This window comes from Mobula birostris, chromosome 7, assembly GCF_030028105.1.
Source record: "Mobula birostris isolate sMobBir1 chromosome 7, sMobBir1.hap1, whole genome shotgun sequence".
Taxonomy (NCBI): Eukaryota; Metazoa; Chordata; class Chondrichthyes; order Myliobatiformes; family Myliobatidae; genus Mobula; species Mobula birostris.
In genome coordinates, this window is record NC_092376.1 from 128,303,904 (window position 1) to 128,324,823 (window position 20,920).

Here is a 20,920-nt window from a genome sequence, read left to right on the forward strand (position 1 = left end):
CCATCCCCACAACATCACTGGCCTTACGAATGACTTTGTTGAATCTGTTGGAGTCTGCTACCCTCAGCCTGCTGCCCCAGCACACAACAGCAAACATGATCACACTGGCCACCACAGACTCGTAGAGCATCCTCAGCATCGTCCGACAGATGTTAAAGGACCTCAGTCTCCTCAGGAAATAGAGACGGCTTGACCCTTCTTGTAGACAGCCTCAGTGTTCTTTGACCAGTCCAGTTTATTGTCAATTCGTATCCCCAAGTTTTTGTAATCCTCCACCATGTTCACACTGACCCCTGGATGGAAACAGGGGTCACCGGTACCTTAGCTCTCCTCAGGTCTTCCACCAGCTCCTTAGTCTTTTTCACATTAAGCTGCAGATAATTCTGCTCACACCATGTGGCAAAGTTTCCTACTGTAGCCCTGTACTCAGCCTCATCTCCCTTGCTGATGCATCCAACTATGACAGAGTCATCAGAAAACTTCTGAAGATGACAAGACTCTGTTCAGTAGTTGAAGTCCAAGGTGTAAATGGTGAAGAGAAAGGGAGACAAGACAGTCCCCTGTGGAGCCCCAGTGCTGCTGATCACTCTGTCGGACACACACTGTTGCAAGCACACGTACTGTGGTCTGCCAGTCAGGTAATCAAGAATCCATGACACCAGGAAAGCATCCACCTGCATCGCTGTCAGCTTCTCCCCCAGCAGAGCAGGGCAGATGGTGTTGAACGCACTGGAGAAGTCAAAAAACATGACCCTCACAGTGCTCACTGGCTTGTCCAGGTGGGCGTAGACACGGTTCAGCAGGTAGACGATCGCATCCTCAACTCCTAGTCGGGGCTGGTAGGTGAACTGGAGGGGATCTAAGTGTGGCCTGACCATAGGCCGGAGCAGCTCCAGAACAAGTCTCTCCAGAGTCTTCATGATGTGGGAAGTCAATGCCACCGGTCTGTAGTCATTGAGGCCGCTGGGGCGCGGCGTCTTCGGCACAGGGATGAGGCAGGACGTCTTCCACAGCACAGGAACCCTCTGGAGCCTCAGGCTCAGGTTGAAGACATGGCGAAGTACTGTACATTGCTGAGGGGCACAGGCTTTGAGCACCCTGGTACTGACACCATCCGGTCCTACAGCCTTGCTTGGGTTGAGACGTTTCAGCTGTCTTCTCACCTGTTCAGCTGTGAAACCCACCGTGGTGGTTTCGTGTGGGGAGGGGGTATAGTCATGAGAGCAGGGTGGGGGACTGTGAGGAGGGGTAGAAGGGGAGAGTGGAATATGTGTTGGTTGGGGGCTGACAACAGATGACTCATGTGGGGGATGGGCAGGGGCCACAATGTCAAATCTGTTAAAGAACAGGTTAAGTTTGTTGCCCCTGTCCACACTACCTTCAGCACCTCTGTTGCTAGTTTGCCGGAACCCAGTGATGGTCCTCATCCCACTCCAGACCTCCCTCATGTTGTTCTGCTGGAGTTTCCACTCAAGCTTCCTCCTGTACCTGTCGTTAGCCTCCCTGATCCTGGCTTTCAGGTCCCTCTGTATTGCCCTCAGCTCCCCCCTATTTCCACCTCTAAATGTCCTCTTTTTAGCGTTCAGGATGTCCTTAATGTCCTTTGTCACCCATTGCTTGTTATTTGAATAACAAAGGACAGTTCTTGTCGGAACATTGCAGTCCACACAGAAGTTGATGTAATCAGTGATGCACTCTGTGAGCCCATCAACATCCTCTCCATGTGGCTCACAGAGTGCCTGCCAGTCTGTCACCTCAAAGCAACCCTGGAATGCCTCATAAGCCTCCTCCGACCATTTCGTCACTGTCCTTGAGGTTGCAGGTAGATAGATTGGGAGGATGACAAACCTGTCACCTTTCTGGCACAGGTACTGTATATAACACATCCATCATTTATCTTGGTTACAAAGCCTGAAACGTCCCTTCTCACTGAACAATACAAGCATCTTCGTCACATAGACTACAGTGTTTCAGGATGGCAGTTCATTACTTCCTCAAGATGATTTGGAGAAGGACAGTACATATGTTGGGCTTGACATTATTTTATGGATATATAATACATACAAATATGTAGTAAGTTTTGGTTGGGCAATTCTCTGGAAATGAATGGGTCATGTAAGGGAACTGCAAGAGAAAAAAATCCAATATTTGCAGATCCTCATTTATTATAAAGAATATTAGTCTAAAGAATGATATTGGTTTTGGATTATATAAACTATTGCTGATTGTGTACCTGTCGATATTTAGATGTTCCAGCCTCCATAAACATGAACTGTAATTAGCCTTTTTAGTTATAGTAGCTATACTCTTGGGAATTGATATCTATTGATTCTTTTGGAAGCTTGTTCGGATTTGTTCATAATTAACTGCTTGTTCAATACTTGCTGGCAGTGAGCCATCTGGTAGTTCCAACTATTAACCTTGTCTAGTTTGAGCTAACTTTATTGACTGAGGTAGTACACCTCCATGATTTCCTTTTCAAGGATTCAATATGGCTGCATATTTGGAGACAGAAACGGGGTTAATGTCTTATGCCAATAATCAATTGTCTAGACAAATGGAAGATCATTGCCACGAAGCAATAACACTATGCCTCTCTCCTATCTGATCTGCTGGGTAGTTCCACCATTTTTTTTTAATGTCAGATTTCCAGCTTCTGCATTACTTTGCTTTTGGTTTCATTTTTAAAACATTGCATTTGCTTATGTTGAATGCTAATCCTTCACTTGCCTGTCATTGTTATTTAGCTGGTGGAACTTAATCTACTGGTTAGACCGTGTATACAAGTTAGATGTTTTTATCCGGTAAATGCAAGATGTTACGCTGGCAGATTTTAAATATTAGTAAACTCTGTGTGGAGGATAGTAATTGTAGTTGATGTTTTGTAAATAATTGCAAAAAAGGATTTGCAATCCTAGTGACCATAAATGGGCTAGAAATCTGGCATTGTCAAAGTTTTAGTTTACAATAATCAAGTAAATAAGTATTATAAATATATAATTTAGTGCTTTAGGTCATCAGTGTCCTAGGAATTGTTTCATTGTACAATCTTTACAACTCTAGTTCTCTAATACTAGTAGGGGGCAAATTCATTCTCCAAGTGAAACAAAGATGAATAGACCAGGAAAATTCTCGATTTAATCGCCCTTTTTTTTGCCGAGCTAACTGAATATGGTAATTGGAATGTCCTAAAATAAATTTTGTCACCCACCCTTGACCACAGAAAAATAATGAATCAATCATGATTTCCACCCTTTCCTACAGAAACTACATGTATATGTACCTTGTGAAGATAAGATCATGCTTCACTGAAATTTCTTCACAAAGGATTTTATTGTAAATCATAGATCAAAATATCACCTTACATAAACGTGCATAACAGAGCCAATGTTCAGTCCATCTTAGACATCCTGTTAATATGCATGGGTAAATAACAAGGATGTGGATGTAGCATGGGTACATCACTGTGTATGGTTTGACACACTCTAATTGTGACTTTGCAGACCATCAGCACATAACCAACTGTACTGGAGTTCTGCCAGGATGCAAAAGAAGAAGACATTTACTTGGAAACTAAAAGACCATTGGTGTTTCGCAGTTTCAAAAGAACAAAGAACCCATGAGGCCCAAGGCCACAGATAGGTTTTAAGGTCTGCTTACTATTCAGTAAGATTTTTATTGGTTTCCATTTGACCTCAATAATTCCTACAGAATTCTAATTTTCACAACATGTTGATCTTCCATTTTTACTTCTGGTGAGAAAGGCTATTTTACTCAGATTCTCAGAAGTCAACTGTTTTATCATTCTGGTAAATCTATATTCCACCAAGTCAAGTATTTTCTTCATTAGGCACAAATAGCCAAACTGCTTGTTCTACACTATTCTCTGCCCAACTGGAACAATCCGCAGCAGTAATGGCAACATAGTTTTGCTTTCCAAATGCTTGCTTTACTCAACATTTTTTTTTGCTTCAGTGCTTCCAAGATCTCTAGATATTTCAGATTTTTAATATGTGTTAACAGTTGTTTTCCAGTTTTCTCTACCAATGACCTCCAGTATTGCCACATATTGCTATCTTGTTTACTCAACTTGTATGTATTGTTTCATGGACAATAGTTTTACCACTTAGGCTTGGATTGTCAGCAAATATAATACATCACACTGTTTTTATCTAAGTTATTGAACCGCATTGTAAACAGGTGATAAATTCCAAGCTAGCAGGCTTGTTTGGTGTGTTCCCTAGTCATGCTCTCTTCAAGCAGCTTTGTGTAGTTATGGTTAGAGATTGTAGTGGGAGCATTGATATTTATAAAATGCTTGTGAACGCCCACATAGCATAAGTTTTGACTGAAAAATGAGAATTCATCTACAATTAGTTTGATGTGGTTAACAGTTGCTTATGCATAAGTAGGTGTGAAGCTATGGACTGTCAACATTTTTAAAGTCTGCATTTACTTTTTGTGATGCAAAGTAGCTGTCCAGGGCTGATTCAGAAAAATCCTACTTCTGCTATTCTTTCACTTCCTGCCTTTCCTCAATGTCCATTTTGCTCCTCCTGAACATTTTGATCCTAAATATGTTAACGAACTCAACTTTGGCTTTGACCGCTCAAAAGATCTAAAGGTTCTCCTACATCACATGACAGTGAGTGGAGTTTGCCTGATCAGTTGCAGGATTCTCCAGAGGTTCATTGGCCACATGAGTTTTCAGCCACCTTTCACAAGTGTACCCTTCCATGATGTTATGTCTACAAACAAGATCAGATCTGAGATGGCTGTTCACCTTCTCTAAATCACAGGCCATTTGTAGTAACTATCAAATCAAAAAGACTTCTCGTGCTAATGAACTGAAGAAAAATCATAAAATGTTGGAAATAATAAGCAGAGTTAATTTTTTGATACAATTTTTTGCACTTCCTTAGGATTCAAGATGATATGCTTCCACTTCAGTTTTGTGGGTTTCAAGGTGATTGACAGGGCCAATGAGAGAACTGCACACTCTTCCACAGATTGCAGGAGGTGCTACTCTTTACACTGGGCACCAGTGTGCTCATCATGAATAGACATGAGTTTCTTGATACCATTTCAAATGATCCTTCATTCTGAGTGGGCTGGTAATTCTCATAAGTCAGTGGGAATGTCAGATTGTTGTCACAGAGGCTTTGAGCCCATTGTTAAATATTTTTCTCCATCAGCTTGGTAATTTCTTTCCATGACACAACGCAATATAGTCTGTTTTGGAAGTCTGGTGGTGGGCATTTGAAGATGTGGCCTCCCATTGAAGTTAATAGGGTTCATCCCGAGCTTCAATGCTGCGGATATTAGCCTGACATTTGTTTGTGTATTATTCTAGTCGAGCATTTTACGGAGGTGTGATGGTGTGACCAGAGATATTGACCTTGTATCTCTCGCCTGATATGCTGCCTGACTGAGTATATTTAGCCATTTTTGTTATTGTAAACCATTCTTAGTTGTCTAGACTGAAAACAATGAACTAAGCACAGGCTAAATTTCAAACCCTGTCCCATCATGATCTGTTTAATTATATTACTCAGTGGATGAAATTTAAGTCCACCTTTCATATGTATTCGTGATACAGAGCACCCATTCTTTGCCTTCAGTGTCGTTAAGAAGCATTGGCAGGAATATTTCTAATTATATATTTATGTAATGTGTATCTTTATTACTAAGACACTTCTGAAATTTGCAGGGCATGTGAAATATCAGGCAGAATGACTTCTGATGATTTCCCCAAGCTTGTCTGCAGGAATCATGGTGTTTTACCTATTTCACAGTCATCTCATGAGACACGGTGTTACAGACCCTACTTGATATTTGCAGTGCTGAATGAAATATGCACATTTCAGCACCAGGAAAAGAAAATTTGCTTGTGCACATATTTTCACAATCCATTGGTCATGGTTGACTGCTGGATCCACTTGCCAAAGAGCTAGACATTTCCGTCTGGGAAGCTGTCAATACATCTGCAGTCAGGAGCCTCTGAAAGTGAAAGATTGCATTCTTGCATGTGCATAGACCAGCTGCATTGTCAAGAGCCTCTAGGAATGCAAGCTAAAACTCCCAACTATATTCACAGTCAATCTGATTTAATGAATTGAAATCAAGGACTCGGACTGCAGTATTTTCCAAATTAAATATTTTTTAAACTTGAAGATTAATATGGCATTGCTGAGAATTTATTCCAGGTAGAAAGTGTAAGTTTTCACTTGCATAGTATTTGTGTGACCTTCCAATGTCCCACAGCTCTTTTAGTGGAAATTAATCACCTTTGCTATGTTATATGGAAAAAGCAGCAGGCAACGTGTGCATTACAGTGCCTGTGAAATAGCTCTGTGATGATGATCAAGTAATCTGTTTTTAATGATTGCTGATAGATGAATTTTGGTTAGAAAGAAAACTCACTGCTTTTCAAATTATACAGAGTTTTATTTTTTTTGGCAGTGTTACCTTTCCATTTTGGCCATCTAGGATTCCACAGACAAACATGCTATGGTCCTAGAAAGAATTTACATTTAAGTACTATTATATACCAAGCCCTTCACAACAAAAATAATCACCCTTTACCTCGCCCCACTGTAATCTTTCTAAATTGCTTGAGAACAATAAAAGCCAACAAAAATTCTATGATGTTTTATTAGCATTGGTTGGTGTTGTTCCACGCTGTTACTTGCCAGCTGCTTTATGATCTTTGGTGTCATGAACAATTAGATAAAGCTATACACAGCATGTTTCAATTTATCATGTAAGCATCTCCAATAGTGGAGCACTCCATCATTTCTCTTTAGGTTGTTTTCATGGAGCCATTGCTACATTTGTAAGTTGTTTGCCATAGACTAATGGAATAAGGGTTAATAACATGTAAAACAGAATGGCATACTAAATAACTAAAGGAGAAAACTGCAAAAAATATGAAAACTTCACAATACAATTCACTTCTAACCTGCATAATCCACCTTCTGCAACATTTTCAACAATAGCAAAGCAGCTAAGTTGCATTTCCTTTTGAATGAAAATTTCCGTCCAATTTTCTACTGCACCAGTAGAGTTTGCTTGCTCCCTTAATTCAGCCGGAGGCACGTCAAGGGAAGCTGGGGAAGGTAATTCGGGAGGGAGAGGCTGGCGTCACAGACCAAGTTGGGTGATTCCATTCAATACTTGGAAAAAACAGTTCACGTTCCTCATCAGCCTCCCATCCTCCCCTTGGTACAGTACAGCATTCACCAATTATAACTGGCCTCCCCTATCTCGTGTCAAAAACTGAGAATAAGCATGGTCCTACTGTGCACTGCCATCCTGGGCTGAGAGACCGCTAATGGGATTGCGAATGGGGCTGCTCAGTCACTGCCCACTACCGTGAGTGCTAGCATCACACATTGCGTGAAGTTCAAAAAATGATATTTACTTTTTTCAGTCACGATCTCTAGCGGGACCCCTAGCGACCTTTCATGGAACCCTAGGATTCTGCGGAACCCCAGTTGAGAAAACCTGTCATAGAACGTTTGAAGTTATTTTTGTTCTTCTTGGGTGAGATTTTCATTTCGGCTAATCTGAGATCTATGTAGATAGGTTGGGGTGCTCTGTAATTTGCAGTTCAATCCCTGTGCCATTTTGTAAGGAGTCTCTGTAATCCTCCCTGTGGGATGTGTGTTTTCCACGGGTCCTCTGCTTTCCTCACACAATCCAAATCCGTACTGAGTAGGTAAATTGGTCACTGTTAATGGGCCCGTGATTAGGGGTTAATTGGGTTTGTCAGGGGTTGCTGGGGCGATGTAGCTCGAAGAGTTGGACAGACCTACTCCGTGCTGTATTGCTAAATAAATATTCAGATTCACTTTCCAATTTTGTGTCCTGCAGGCACAGAAAGAGTTAAATCCACCACTTTAGCTAGATTTCAGACCTGAGTTACAGAAGTGATTGCATCATCACCCTGCACTTCTGTTGCTCTACAAAATGCATTTCATTGAAGACAATGCTTCCTTTGCTGAGTTTGTTCAAATGAGCAACTCCATTAAGTCATAATGATTGTGAAGAACAAATGGAATTCTGTTCAACGTCCAAGCTAAATTTATTGTTAAAGTGCATATATGTCACCATATATAATCCTGAGATTTGTTTTCGTGTGGGCATACACTGTAAGTCCAAGAAACATAACAGAATCAATGAAAGGCACCACCCAACAGGATGGGGAAACAACTAGTGTGCAAAAGACAACAAAATGTGCAAACACAAAACAAAAAAAAGAAATAATAATAATAAATAAGCAATAAATTTTGAGAACATAAGTTGAAGAGTACTTGAAAGTGAGTCTATGGGCTGTGGGAGGTTGGGTGAAGGTACCTGCACTGGTTCAAGAACGTGATGGATGACAATAACTATTCCTGAAGCTGGTGGTGTGAAGCTCGTGTACCACCGTTCTGATGGCAGCAGTGAGAAGAGAGCATGGCCCGGGTGGTGGGTGTCCTTGGTGACGGATGCTCCTTTTCTACGCAGCATTCTGTGTAGATATGCTCAGTAGTGGGGAGAGCCTTACCCATGATGGACTGGGCCTTATCCACTGCTTTTTGTCGGATTTTCCATGCAAGGGCTTTGGTATTTCCATACCAAGCTGTGAGGCAGCCAGTAAACATACTCTGTAGCACACATCTATGGAAGCTTGTCAAAGGTTTAGATGTCAAACTTCTAAGGAATTAGAGGTGCTGCTGTGTTAATAATTGTACTTACTGCACATGCTGGGCCCAGGACAGGTCCTCTGAAATGATAACACTGAGGAATTCAAAGCTGCTGACCCTCTCTACCTCTGAACCCCTGATGAGGACTGGCTCATGGACCTCCGGTTTTCTTCTCCTGAAGTCAATAATCAGCTCCTTGATATTGCTGGCATTGAGTAAGAGGTTGTTGTTGTGGCACCACTCAGCCAGACTTTCAATCTCCTTCCTACGTGCTGTATTAGTCTGATTACATGTTTCAGAACTCCTGCAATGAGGAAATAACTTCCAATACTGCACTCCGTTTACTGCGTGATGCTCACACATAATCTATAATTACAAAGATGTGGATGATTAAAAACAGGCTCCTTGTGATTTATTTAATGTATGACCACTGACATTGGCACTGGTAAGGGTGAATGTGCACACCCTCCACTGAAACCATTTGGCTGAAACAAGTGTTAACCAGCTTTCAATGGCCCATGAATGACTGAAGGAAATCTGCAATAATTAGAATGATTTAGTGCTGGTTTAAAAAGGCAGTCTGAAGAGGTGTTAAAGAAAACAGAATTAAACTGATTATGACAACAGGCAAAAGAGCTGAAGTGACGTCATGAAATTTTTTTTTCATGAAGCAAGCCGTTGACTTCTGAAATACATTGCCTGAAAGGTAAATGGATTCCGGGATGTTGTGGGTGATGTTTGTAGGGGTGGAGATTGAAAAACTAATAAGATTCAAAGGTAATTTTGTAAATTACAGGGCTGTAAGGGAAAAAAATGAATACTTTTATTGTTTTGAAAGCTTGTTCCATCCAAGCCTATTACAATTCATGGCACAAAGACTCACTATCAAAGACTGGGAATCTACTCTTTTATGTATTACTTATGTCACCATTCTTGCCCTTACCTCCTTACGCCAAGGCAATTTTTCCTATCTTGGCTGAATTTGAACTCAACGGCTGGGACTACTCTGGTGCTACACAATATCACAACCCAGTAAGCCAGCAGGGTAGTTCTTGAACACCTCTGAATCAGAAGCTATGATCAAAACTGGGATAGTTCTAAGCATTGTGGAACCAGGCCAACGTAAATTGGAAGAAAGCTCTACAACCAAATATAGCATTCCAAAAAATCTCCGCTGATTTATTACTGCCCTTCTGCTTCTCGTGAGCTCATTCTCCCATGCAGTAAGTTTTCCTTGGTTAAATTGTGGTTGGCGTGGAAATTTAAGGTAGAAACAAAACACGATGGGTGTTTCTCTTTGTATTCTGCTGATGCCTTCTTTGCTTCTTACTGATTCATGAAACCAATTGGCATATAAATTGCCCTTTATTGTAAGCAAAAAGGAAAGGATAAAGCTGATTGAGTGAATAACGTCTCACAGTGCGCTCATATAATTCTGTAGGAAGTCACTGGTCAGTACATAAGCATACAGGTATAATTTCGTTAAAACAGAAACACCCTCGCCTCTCGTCTACTTCTTTGCACCTTGGAGTTTTGCAAACTGAATGGTGTCTGATAAAGAAGGATTTTTTTAAACTGCATATTTAATTTAACATGTTTCCATAGAAAATAACATAGTGTTCACACTTACTGTGCAAGGGTTAGATGTATTGTGCAAGATGTCCTACCCTAACATTATTTTGGGAGAGTTCTTGGTGATTTACTACAGAGAGGTTCATTGGTAGAGAAATAGTGAATAGTGATGTTATAAATTGCATGCCCTGGAAAATGACATCAATGTGTGCCACACTGACAACACCATGTGTTCATGAAAAAAAACTGCTTTATTAAATTGTGGAAAACCTGTTGGAAAATTTACAAATCTACATCTCGGGGTGCTTTTATTGCAACTGAAGGGTCAGTATGCTCTGAATTCTGTATCTTTGTCAAGTATCAAGTTACTTGCAGACACGTCGCTGAGTAAAACATGTAAAATGCTGGAGGAACACAGCAAGTCAGGCAGCATCTATGGATGGGAATAAACAGTTGATATATTGGGCTAAGTCCCTTCATCAGGACTGTGAAGGAAGGGGACAGAAGCCAGCATTAGAAGGGTAGTGGGTACAAGTTAGCAGGTGATAGGCCTTCTGCAGATGCTGCCTGTCTTGCTGAGTTCCTCCAGCATTTTCTATGTGCACTCAGAATTTCCAGCATCAGCAGAATCTCTTGTATCTATTGTTATGGAGTAGCCTTGCATTATTGCAGCAGTACATTTACAACATGAAGTAGTCTCTATACAGTTACTGTAGCTGGCTCCATCTCAGACACTGCTTTTCCTTGTGGAACTACGGTCATTGTTCACAGCACCGTAAGATGCCCATTAACAGCTGCCAACATTTTTGTGCGTTAAACTTCCGTGCTCCAAACTGGCACTATCTGGGTATCATATCTCGTTTGACTCTAGGGTCACTTATGCAAGCTGACTAGCATAATGAATGGCTTTCATCATTTGGAGAGTTTTCTGAAACCTTAACCATTTCATGTCTTCTGGACGACAATAATTTAAAAGAAAGGAGTTGTATTTCGTACATTGCATTTATTTATCAACACGTACCAAAGTATCATATAAAAAGTGGGAGATGATCAAATCACAATGTTATGGAAAATGCAAATACTTGACTGCCGTGATTGGGATTATCTGAACCATCCCCATTTGCAGGGGCACTGATTGCGGCTCTTTTATCTTTTTGGGTGTTCCTGGGCCTTGCCGTTTGCCTGCCACCTAATCCCAGACCTCACAATCAACAACGGAGTGAACCGTGAATTAGGTCTATCACATCCCTAGCTAAAACACAAGCTGCTGGAAGAACTCGGTGATTTGAGAGGCATCAGCCCTGATGCAGGATCTCAACCGCAACGTTGGCTATCACTTGACTTCCATAGATGCTGTCTGATCTGATAAGTTCCTACAGCAGTTTGTGATTGTTTTTGCTCCAAATTCCAGCATCTATAGTCTCTTTTATCTCATCCATGACTGGAACAGTGAACTGCCGTGTACTAGAAGGGTGCGCTGGGGGAAGACTCTCCATGAATGTGGTTTTCCACAGGCATACTTCAAATGTTTTAGGAAGTATTAAACATGTCTATGTCATTTCAGTTATTTCCCTCCATATTAATAAATGTTGGAGATTTGTGCAAGTTAATAAAAATTAATAAATTTTATAGATCTAGAATCAGCAATTGTTTTCTGAAGCTCAACCCAAGGTTTGGCTAGAGCCTAAATGAATTACTTACCTAGTTCAGCTGTCCTGGTTCAGGATGCATCTTGAGCAATACACTGGAAGAACTGATCTCTTAGTCACAAATTACCACTGAACCTAGGAGGAGATGGATCTATAGTTCACTTCAGTGGAAGAATGGAATACAGGAACATTCAAAATAATAGTTGAGCACCCAATAGAGGCCCTGCTAATCTATATTTAGATTATGCCTTGTGCTCCTATTGGTAAAAAAGACCATTTGCATTTGATGGACAAATAAATGGCTGTTATCTTCAGAATGTTAAAGGAGTTATCTTAATCCAAATCTTGTGTATCTATCTTTGTTCTTCATTGCGGGTTAGAAGCATTTTGGTTGACCTTGGTGAAAATGCATCTTCTAGTTTTGGTGAACTGCTTTTCTGCTGTTGTTGGCTTGTTACAATATCTCATGATAGAATAGAGAATTCCCTGATGATAACTAAGAAAACATCATAGAAAACCGTATTAGTACTTGGGAGAATCAGAAAACTTAATGTTGGGATGAAATTTAAACTTGGAATTGATAGTAAGAAACTTTGGAGGATTTGAAGATTCATGTTGTATTGAGAGAGTAAGTAATGCTGTCATGAAAATTTTCAGGGAAAGTTATTTCTTGGAACAGGTTGCTCTTTAAGAAACATTGCTTTGCAACTAAATGTAGGTGTAGCTGGATATATTAAGTATCTATGTAGAAGATGCCAGACTGGTGTAGACTGACACTAGGCCACATCCTGTAGGTTATTTAAAATGATGGTAGAGAGCTACTGAAAAATATCACTATTAATACTTTTGTATTCAATGCTCACAGTTAAAGCAGTGCCATTGGACCAAGGTTGGAATGTAATCATGTAAATGTAAAACGAAGTGATTATTATCATGCTGAGCATCAAAAATGTACAGAATTATTGACATTGCTTACATTTGACATTGGTGGTAAGAACTGGAAGGCGGATTATTATCTAAATGGAGTCAAATTAGGAAAAGGGGAAGCACAATGAGATCTAGGTGTTCTTGTACATCAGTCACTGAAAGCAAGCATGCAAGTACAGCAGACAGTGAAGAAAGCTTATGGCATGCTGGCCTTCATAACAAGGGGAATTGACTATAAGAGCAAAGAGGTCCTTCTGCAGTTTTACAGGGCCCTGGTGAGGCCACACCTGGAGTACTGTGTGCAGTTTTGGTCTCCAAATTTGAGGAAGGACATTCTTGCTATTGAGTGAGTGCAGTGTAGGTTCACAAGGTTAATTCCCGGGATGGCGGGACTGTCATATGTCGAAAGATTGGAGCGACTGGGCTTGTATACTCTGGAATTTAGAAGGCTGAGAGGGGATCTTATTGAAACGTATAAGATTATTAAGGGATTGGACACGCTGGAGGCAGAAAGCATGTTCCTGCTGATGGGTGAGTCCAGAACCAGAGGTAACAGTTTAAGAATAAGGGGTAGGCCATTTAGAACGGAATTGAGGAAAAACTTTTTCACCCAGAGAGTGGTAGATATATGGAATGCTCTGCCCCAGAAGGCTGTGGAGGCCAAGTCTCTGGATGCTTTCAACAGAGTTGGATAGAGCTCTTAAAGATAGTGGAATCAAAGGTTATGGGGATAAGGCAGGAACTGGATACTGATTGTGGATGATCAGCCATGATCACAGTAAATGGCGGTGCTGGCTCGAAGGGCTGAATGGCCTACTCCTGCACCTATTGTCTATTGTCTATTGCATTTGGACCCAAATCCATACTGAATTCTCCACGTTTTTCAATGTACCCATCAAGAGATAAGCCAGAACTTGCTGATTCACATATGTGTGAATCAAATCATTGAAAGTCCAGAAGTTGCAGACTGAATATGTTTTTCCCTGTGGACTGATGTGCTGGATTGCTGGCAGCTGGCAAACTCACATCCCATTTTGCACGGCAGCACGGCTGCACAGTGGCTACTCATAAGAAGGTCTGTCCCCGCTAAGTTCAGGTTTATTTTCATATATAACCAAGATATAAATTTTTTTTTTGGCAGCAGCTGCACAGTACATTACAAACGTGACAAACATAAGTTACATAAACTTAAATTAGCATAAGTTATACATGGCCTGCACGACAGAATAAACAAAAATAAACACAACATTCAACCCTTCATCCCTTAACACTGTGTAGCTTTGTCCAGGTGCGGGAAACCAATATTATTCTGGAAAACTCACCTGGTGGATTCCACCCCTATGTCTTATGTCTTGTGGTCTGTCTATGTCTAGGTACCTGGAATGCATCTGCACAAAACTAATGACTTGCTCAGCCTGCTGATGGGCGTACACCTTGTTATGTAGTGAGCAGTTTTGGGCCGCATATCTAAGAAAAAGATGTGCTGGCATTGGAGAGGGACCTGAGGAAGTTTTATGAGAATGATTTCAGGGATGAAAGCATATGATGCCTTTGGGCCTGTACTCACTGGAGTTTAGAAGAATGAGGAGGAAATCTCAACCTACCTACTGGATAGGGTGGACATGGAGAGGGTGTTCCCATTGGTGGGAAAGTTTAGGGCCAGACGGCACAGCTTCAGAATAGAAGGACACCCTTTTAAACTAGGAAGAGGAAGTATTTCTTTTGCAAGAGGGTGGAGAATCTGTGGAATTCATTGCCACAGATGTCTGTGAAGCCCAAGCCATTGAGTATATTTAAAGTGGAGGCTGATTGGCTTTTGATTAGTAAGGGTGTCAACATTTACAAGGAGAAGACAGGAGAATGGGGTTGAGAGGGAAAATATGTCAACCATGATTGAAGGTGGAGAACACTTGATGGAACAAATGGTATACTTCTACTCCTTTATCTTATAATCTGATAGCTCCTAGTCCTTTTTTAGCTTGGCTTCCTCACAAGCACAATCAAACTTTTTTTTTCTTGAGGAGTCTCCTTTGCCTTCAAGTCACTGGAAAATAAGCCTACTTAAAGATGGAAAGAAATCAAGGATAGTGCACTACTGCAGAGTTGATGCCTCTTGGCACCCGCATTAGAATTCAGCCCAGATTTACAGAAAAATCAGTGGTTCCGGAGCAGCTGTACTTTTGATAAAGTATCATGAGAACTGGACTACACACAGATTATTGCTAATGACAAGTATGAATTACAGATTATTTCTGGCAGTGGGAACAAAACTGCTGTCAGATGAGCTTGGCTGAAAACACCAAGTTGTACACTGAATAATGTCTCCTATCAGTAGTTACATGTGCAACTTGACCACATGGATATTATGTTTAGGCGTGGGTCGTGGGGTACACACTGTTATAATTACCTGTTTACAAATGTAGAATTATTCCTCTGAGATGCATTGGCTTATGATGTGACATGAAATGAATTTTATATTTGTATATGGAGGTGGTAGAAGAAAGAAAGGTCACGTGCAAATATATTCTATCATCCCCAAAACAATAAAAATTGTCAATTAGTATATTTTAAATGGTTTATCTTCTATCAAAATCAATTAAAATTTAATCAAAATTAATAAACTCAAGTTTATAGTAATTCAACCATACACATGTATACAGCTAAATGAAACATTGTTCCTCTGGGGTCAAGGGGCAAAACACAATACATCAAGATAGAGAATATTAACTGGCAGAGAGAGGTAGAGAGAAGCAAGGTCTGGGGTGCATATTTTATGTTGTTGTATTCAGAAAGATCACCATTCAAGTCTTCTAAAGTTTCAAAGAATATAAAGCATCCGCTCAGTCGATTCTTATAGGATAACTCTCTCATCCTGGAAATGGAAAAACTAAAGATTAAAACAACAAATATTTTGAATTTTATGATTAAAACAGCAAATAATCTTTTACGTAGAATTGTATGCAAACCAGATTTGGTTCTGATTGGTTTGAACTGCAAAGTGTGCAAATATGCCCTTTACATATTCTTTAGTTTCCAAGAGTCTGTATGTATAATGATTAAATGAGCTTCTAGTAAGCCAAATAATTAATAGTTTTCCAGATGCACGGCGCATTAAACAGCTTTCATGAATTTATCCTTTACCATTAGTTATATGTCCTTGGATTATTACCGTTAGGCTTCTACAGAATATAAATCCATGGATGCTTCAGGGTTAGGGTTTTAGGGTGTTTTAGAGTGAGGAACTGTAGTAAATTTTATAAATAGTGCCTCCCCTTTCACAGCAGATGCATGTGATATATTTTTCAAAGCAAAAGGCTTGACTTTCACCTCAGTAATCATGTGCTATAATGCTTAATATACAGCTTGCTTCTTACAGGATATTGGCTCAAAGTAAAATGGTTCTCTGTTTAATATTCTGGGATGAACAAGTCCAAGGGTTCCTTTGTCCCTTTTTTGACATTCAAGTTTTCTCAGATAATTTTCATTATTTAACTGATCCACTTTAGACTGTGGCATTTTACATGAATCATTTGTATCTGTGTAACCTCTAAGTCTTAAGACATCCATTAATTTCATTTTGTTTATGGTAGTGTGCTGTGTCTCCCAATGTGAAATGCAAAGTCATTGTACTTAATTTGCTTACACCCCATGGGCTGTATATCATTTTACCAGTTCCTGTACAATTGTTTACTTGACAGATTTTCATGGCCGTAAATTGTAGCCATCGGCTTTAATTTATGTAACAAAATGTGCTGTGAGCACTTAGATTTGGCATAATTCCTCTTAGACTTTGCATTGTGAATGTTATTGATGAAAATTTTATTATTTGTTAATTTATTTGTAGGAATGTTTTGTATGTGAGTTATATACATTATGTTGTGCCCCTTAGTTCAGAGGAATGTTGTTTCATTTGCCACCCGTACAGTCAGCCCTCCTTATCCGCGAGCGATTGGTTCTGGGACCCCTCGCGGATACCAAAAAATGCGGATGCTCAAGTCCCTATTCAACCTGTGTAAATGCAGTGGATCTTAGGACCCAGCGGAACCCCGGACCTTATTTAACCTGTCTTAGTGCGGTGGACATTAGGACCCAGCGGCGGAGCTCTGAATCTGCAGTGTTTCCGTTCACAAAAATAATCACAATTACGATTTAAGTAAGGTGGAAATAATAAAGTGATCGGAAAGAGGTGAAACGCCATTGGTCATTGGAAAAGCATTAGGCTACAGTCGGTCAATGATTGGATCAACTTTAAAGGATAAATTGAGAAAGGCCCTGCCCCGATGAAAGCTACAATTATTACTAAGCAACGCAGTGGTTACATTATTGGGTTTTGGGGTTTTGGGTTTTTGATCCTTCACATCAACCCGGCACGGATGGAGAGCGCACTTGGGAGCGGCCAGTCACTGGATCGAACTTGGGAATTTCAGTTCCCGAGCCCGGCACTGAAACATATGTTTCTTAAGTGTTTTATATGCATAGAAAGGTAAAATGTATACTATATACTAAGTCAAGCGTTTGACTAACTGATGCTAAATAATATCAGATGTACCTGTTCTGATTTACTTAGTAAGAGAACTTCCGTTTTTTTTCCGATCCCAATCCACGATAACCTACGTACATCCTCCCGTATACTTTAAATCATCTCTAGATTACTTATAATACCTAATACAATGTAAATGCTGTGTAAAATAGTTGTTATACTGTATTGTTTAGGGAATAATGACAAGAAAAGAAAAGTCTGTACATACTCAAACAACAAGTGCTGGAAGAGCACTTCCGGGTTTTCTCGATTCGCGCATGCAGAACTTGCAGATAAGGAGGGCCAACTGTATGTATGTATTGAACTTGAACTTCAAAATATCCACTTAATAGATGCAAGTGCTGATACACTGTATGTACTGTGTCCAAAGAAATGAAATACATTCATTGAGATTTTCACCATGTGCACACAATTTGAAATAAGCAAATCCTTCCTGTGAAAGTACAAGAATTTAATTTGCATATAGTTGACATCATTGTGAACCTTTCAATGAATGCTGATTTGATTTTTCATAATCCAATGAAATATAATTTCTGGTGCATGAGTGATTAGATTTGCACAAACTTTGGCATCACTTGTAATGAATTAAAAAAAAACAACATACTGTACCTCCCTTCTCGCTATTGTCTTTTCATTGGGCTCTTGAGAATGACTCACTGTTCAGCTTCCATCAGCAGCCACTGAGGAAGAGCTCAGGCATGGAAGCTGCAACAGCCCTGATCATTTTAAGATGGAAAAAGAACATTTGGTAATCTACACAATCCTAACAAGAATCAGAAAACTCTGCTACTTTTTGCATTCATTTGTTGGGGCCTCTTGGGGTTCCTAGGGATTCATGTTGCTGAACAACTGAATCAATTATAGAACAGGATGTCAACACTGAACATTCAAATAAATTCAATAAATGTGATCATTGTGGCATATAGCAATATTCTGCCTTCAGTTGAAGAGTAAAATCAGTTTTGCCTACAGTGGAGATCTATATCATAATGACTAAGAAAATAGAATTGTACCATATAACCTATTGCAGTGGGCCCCAACCTCCGGGCCGCGAACCGACACATTGCCGTGAAGTATGCAGGGGTGCAGCGGTAGCCAGAACACACCCAGCACATCTTTAAGAAAAAAGTTGAAATAAACAAGCTAATTAATTAGGTGCTGCCCGGCACGTAAATGTCGGCCCAGGTCAGAGGCGACACAATCGGTTCATTCCAAAGAGGAAGAAAGATCCTAAGGGGAGTAAGGGGAGACTGTGGTTGACAAGGGAAGTAAAGAACAGTATAAAGATAAAAGAGAAGAAGTATAATATAGCAAAGATGAATGGGAAGCCGGAGGATTGGAAAACTTTTAAAGAGCAACAGAAGATAACTAAAAAGGTAATACGCGGAGAAAAAATGAGGTATGAAGGTAAACTAGCCAAGAATATAAAGGAGGATAGTAAAAACTTCTTTAGGTATGTGAAAAGGAAAAAAAATAGTTAAGACCAAAATTGGGCCCCCAAAGACAGAAAAGGGTGAATTTATTATGGGGAACAAGGAAATGGCAGATGAGTTGAACAGGTACTTTGGATCTGTCTTCACGAGGGAAGATACAAACAATCTCCCAGATATAATAGTGGCCAAAGGACCTAGGGTAATGGATGAACTGAAGGAAATTTATATTAGACAAGAAATGGTGTTGGGTAGACTATTGGGTCTGAAGGCTGATAAGTCCCCGGGACCTGATGGTCTGCATCCCAGGGTACTTAAGGAGGTGGCTTTTGAAATCGTGGACGCTAATGGCATGCTGGCCTTCGTAACAAGGGGAATTGACTATAGGAGCAAAGAGGTCCTTCTGCAGCTGTACAGGGCCCTGGTGAGACCACACCTGGAGTACTGTGTGCAGTCTTGGTCTCCAAATTTGAGAAAGGACATTCTTGCTATTGAGGGAGTGCAGCGTAGGTTCATGAGGTTAATTCCTGGGATGGTGGGACTGTCATATGTTGAAAGATTGGAGCGACTGGAGTTATATACACTGGAATTTAGAAGGATGAGAGGGGATCTGATTGAAACATGTAAGATTATTAAGGGATTGGACACGCTGGAGGCAGGAAGCATGTTCCCGCTGATGGGTGAGTCCAGAACCAGAGGCCACAGTTTAAGAATAAGGGTAGGCCATTTAGAACGGAGTTGAGGAAAAACTTTTTTTCACCCAGAGAGTGGTGGATGTATGGAATGCTCTGCCCCAGAAGGCTGTGGAGGCCAAGTCTGTGGATGCTTTCAAGAAAGAGATGGATAGAGCTCTTAAAGATAGCGGAATCAAAGGTTATGGGGATAAGGCAGGAACTGGATACTGATTGTGGATGATCAGACATGATCATAGTGAATGGTGCTGCTGGCTCGAAGGGCCGAATGGCCTACTCCTGCACCTATTGTCTATTGTCTATAAATTAATGGTAATTGCTTCTTCACTTTACGCCGTTTCGGCTTACAAAATCTTTCATAGGAACGCTCTACCGTAGTGGGGGAAATATGGGACAAGGGCGGTCCTGTATGGGACAAATCAATTTAGCCCAATATACGGGATGTCCCGGCTCAATTGGCAACCCTACCACTGACCTACTGTATAATATAGGACTACTTTATGTTGTCCTAATACATCGTATTGAGCATGCGCTATTAGGCATGTATGGATCTGTATGTAGTGTTCAGTTCGGTTTTAGTTAGTAAAGGACTCTGTTGATTTAGCTCTCGTCTCCAGTGTTTTTATTAATGATTGTGTAAATCGGCCACATACACAACAAATTGGTGACGAGGTTAATGAACCTACATCGTATCAGAACACTGTGTTTATTTGATAATGGCATTCGGAAGAAGAGCGTAGGTACGAGCCAAGAAGTGGGAGATGCCGCGGCAGAGTGAGGCCACGAGTCCGAAAGGAGACCAAGAGACCACAGCCAGTGCTGACCCCAGGGGCTGAGGGTTTGCCTGCCCCAGAAGGGAGATTTAAAAAAAGGAGCGACACACGCATCTAGCCAGAGTACGCTTGTGACGCTAGCAAAAAACAGGTAACGTGAGTCAAAAAGAAAACAAGGGACCAGGGCTAAATTCACAAGGGACCGAGGCTAAATGACATAACAAGGATAAATTAACATAACAAGGATGGCGTTAATTGGAACCATTACAGCATTGGATAGTGTCATTGAAGACTAGACAACTTATATTGAAAGAATAGAGTTATAATGTGATGCTAACGATGTTAATGAAGAAAAGAAGGCCAGCACCTTACTTAGTGTAATGGGCGCAAAAACATATGTATGGCCTGCTACGAAGCTTGTTAACCCCTGGAAAGCCAGCTGACAAAACGTTCAAGCAAATAGTAGACACTCTCCAACAGCATTTAAACCCCAAACTGCTGGTCATTGCTGAAAGATTTAAATTCCATAAACGGAATCAGAGCAAAAATTAAAGCATTTCTGAATATTGTGCTGAACTGCGCAAATTATCAGAACATTGTTAATTTGGAGCTGGTCTATCAGACGCATTGAGGGACAGGTTAGTGTG

The 20,920-nt window shown here is 40.6% G+C and overlaps 1 protein-coding gene across 6 annotated transcripts in view; it reads left to right on the top strand.

Moving 5' to 3' along the window:
* The window catches only part of sh3pxd2b (SH3 and PX domains 2B), a 318,737-nt gene that overhangs the window by 55,798 nt on the left and 242,019 nt on the right, over nt 1-20,920 (top strand). Inside the window, exon 2 of one of the 6 annotated variants that reach the window (XM_072263729.1) lies at nt 3,504-3,650. The exons of 4 other annotated variants lie outside the window; for them this stretch is intronic. The gene's annotated coding sequence lies outside the window, so the exon portion shown is untranslated. Of the gene's footprint in view, nt 1-3,503; nt 3,651-17,551; nt 17,671-20,920 lie in introns of all 6 variants that reach the window. One more of the 6 variants, XM_072263728.1, reaches the window with a different exon arrangement.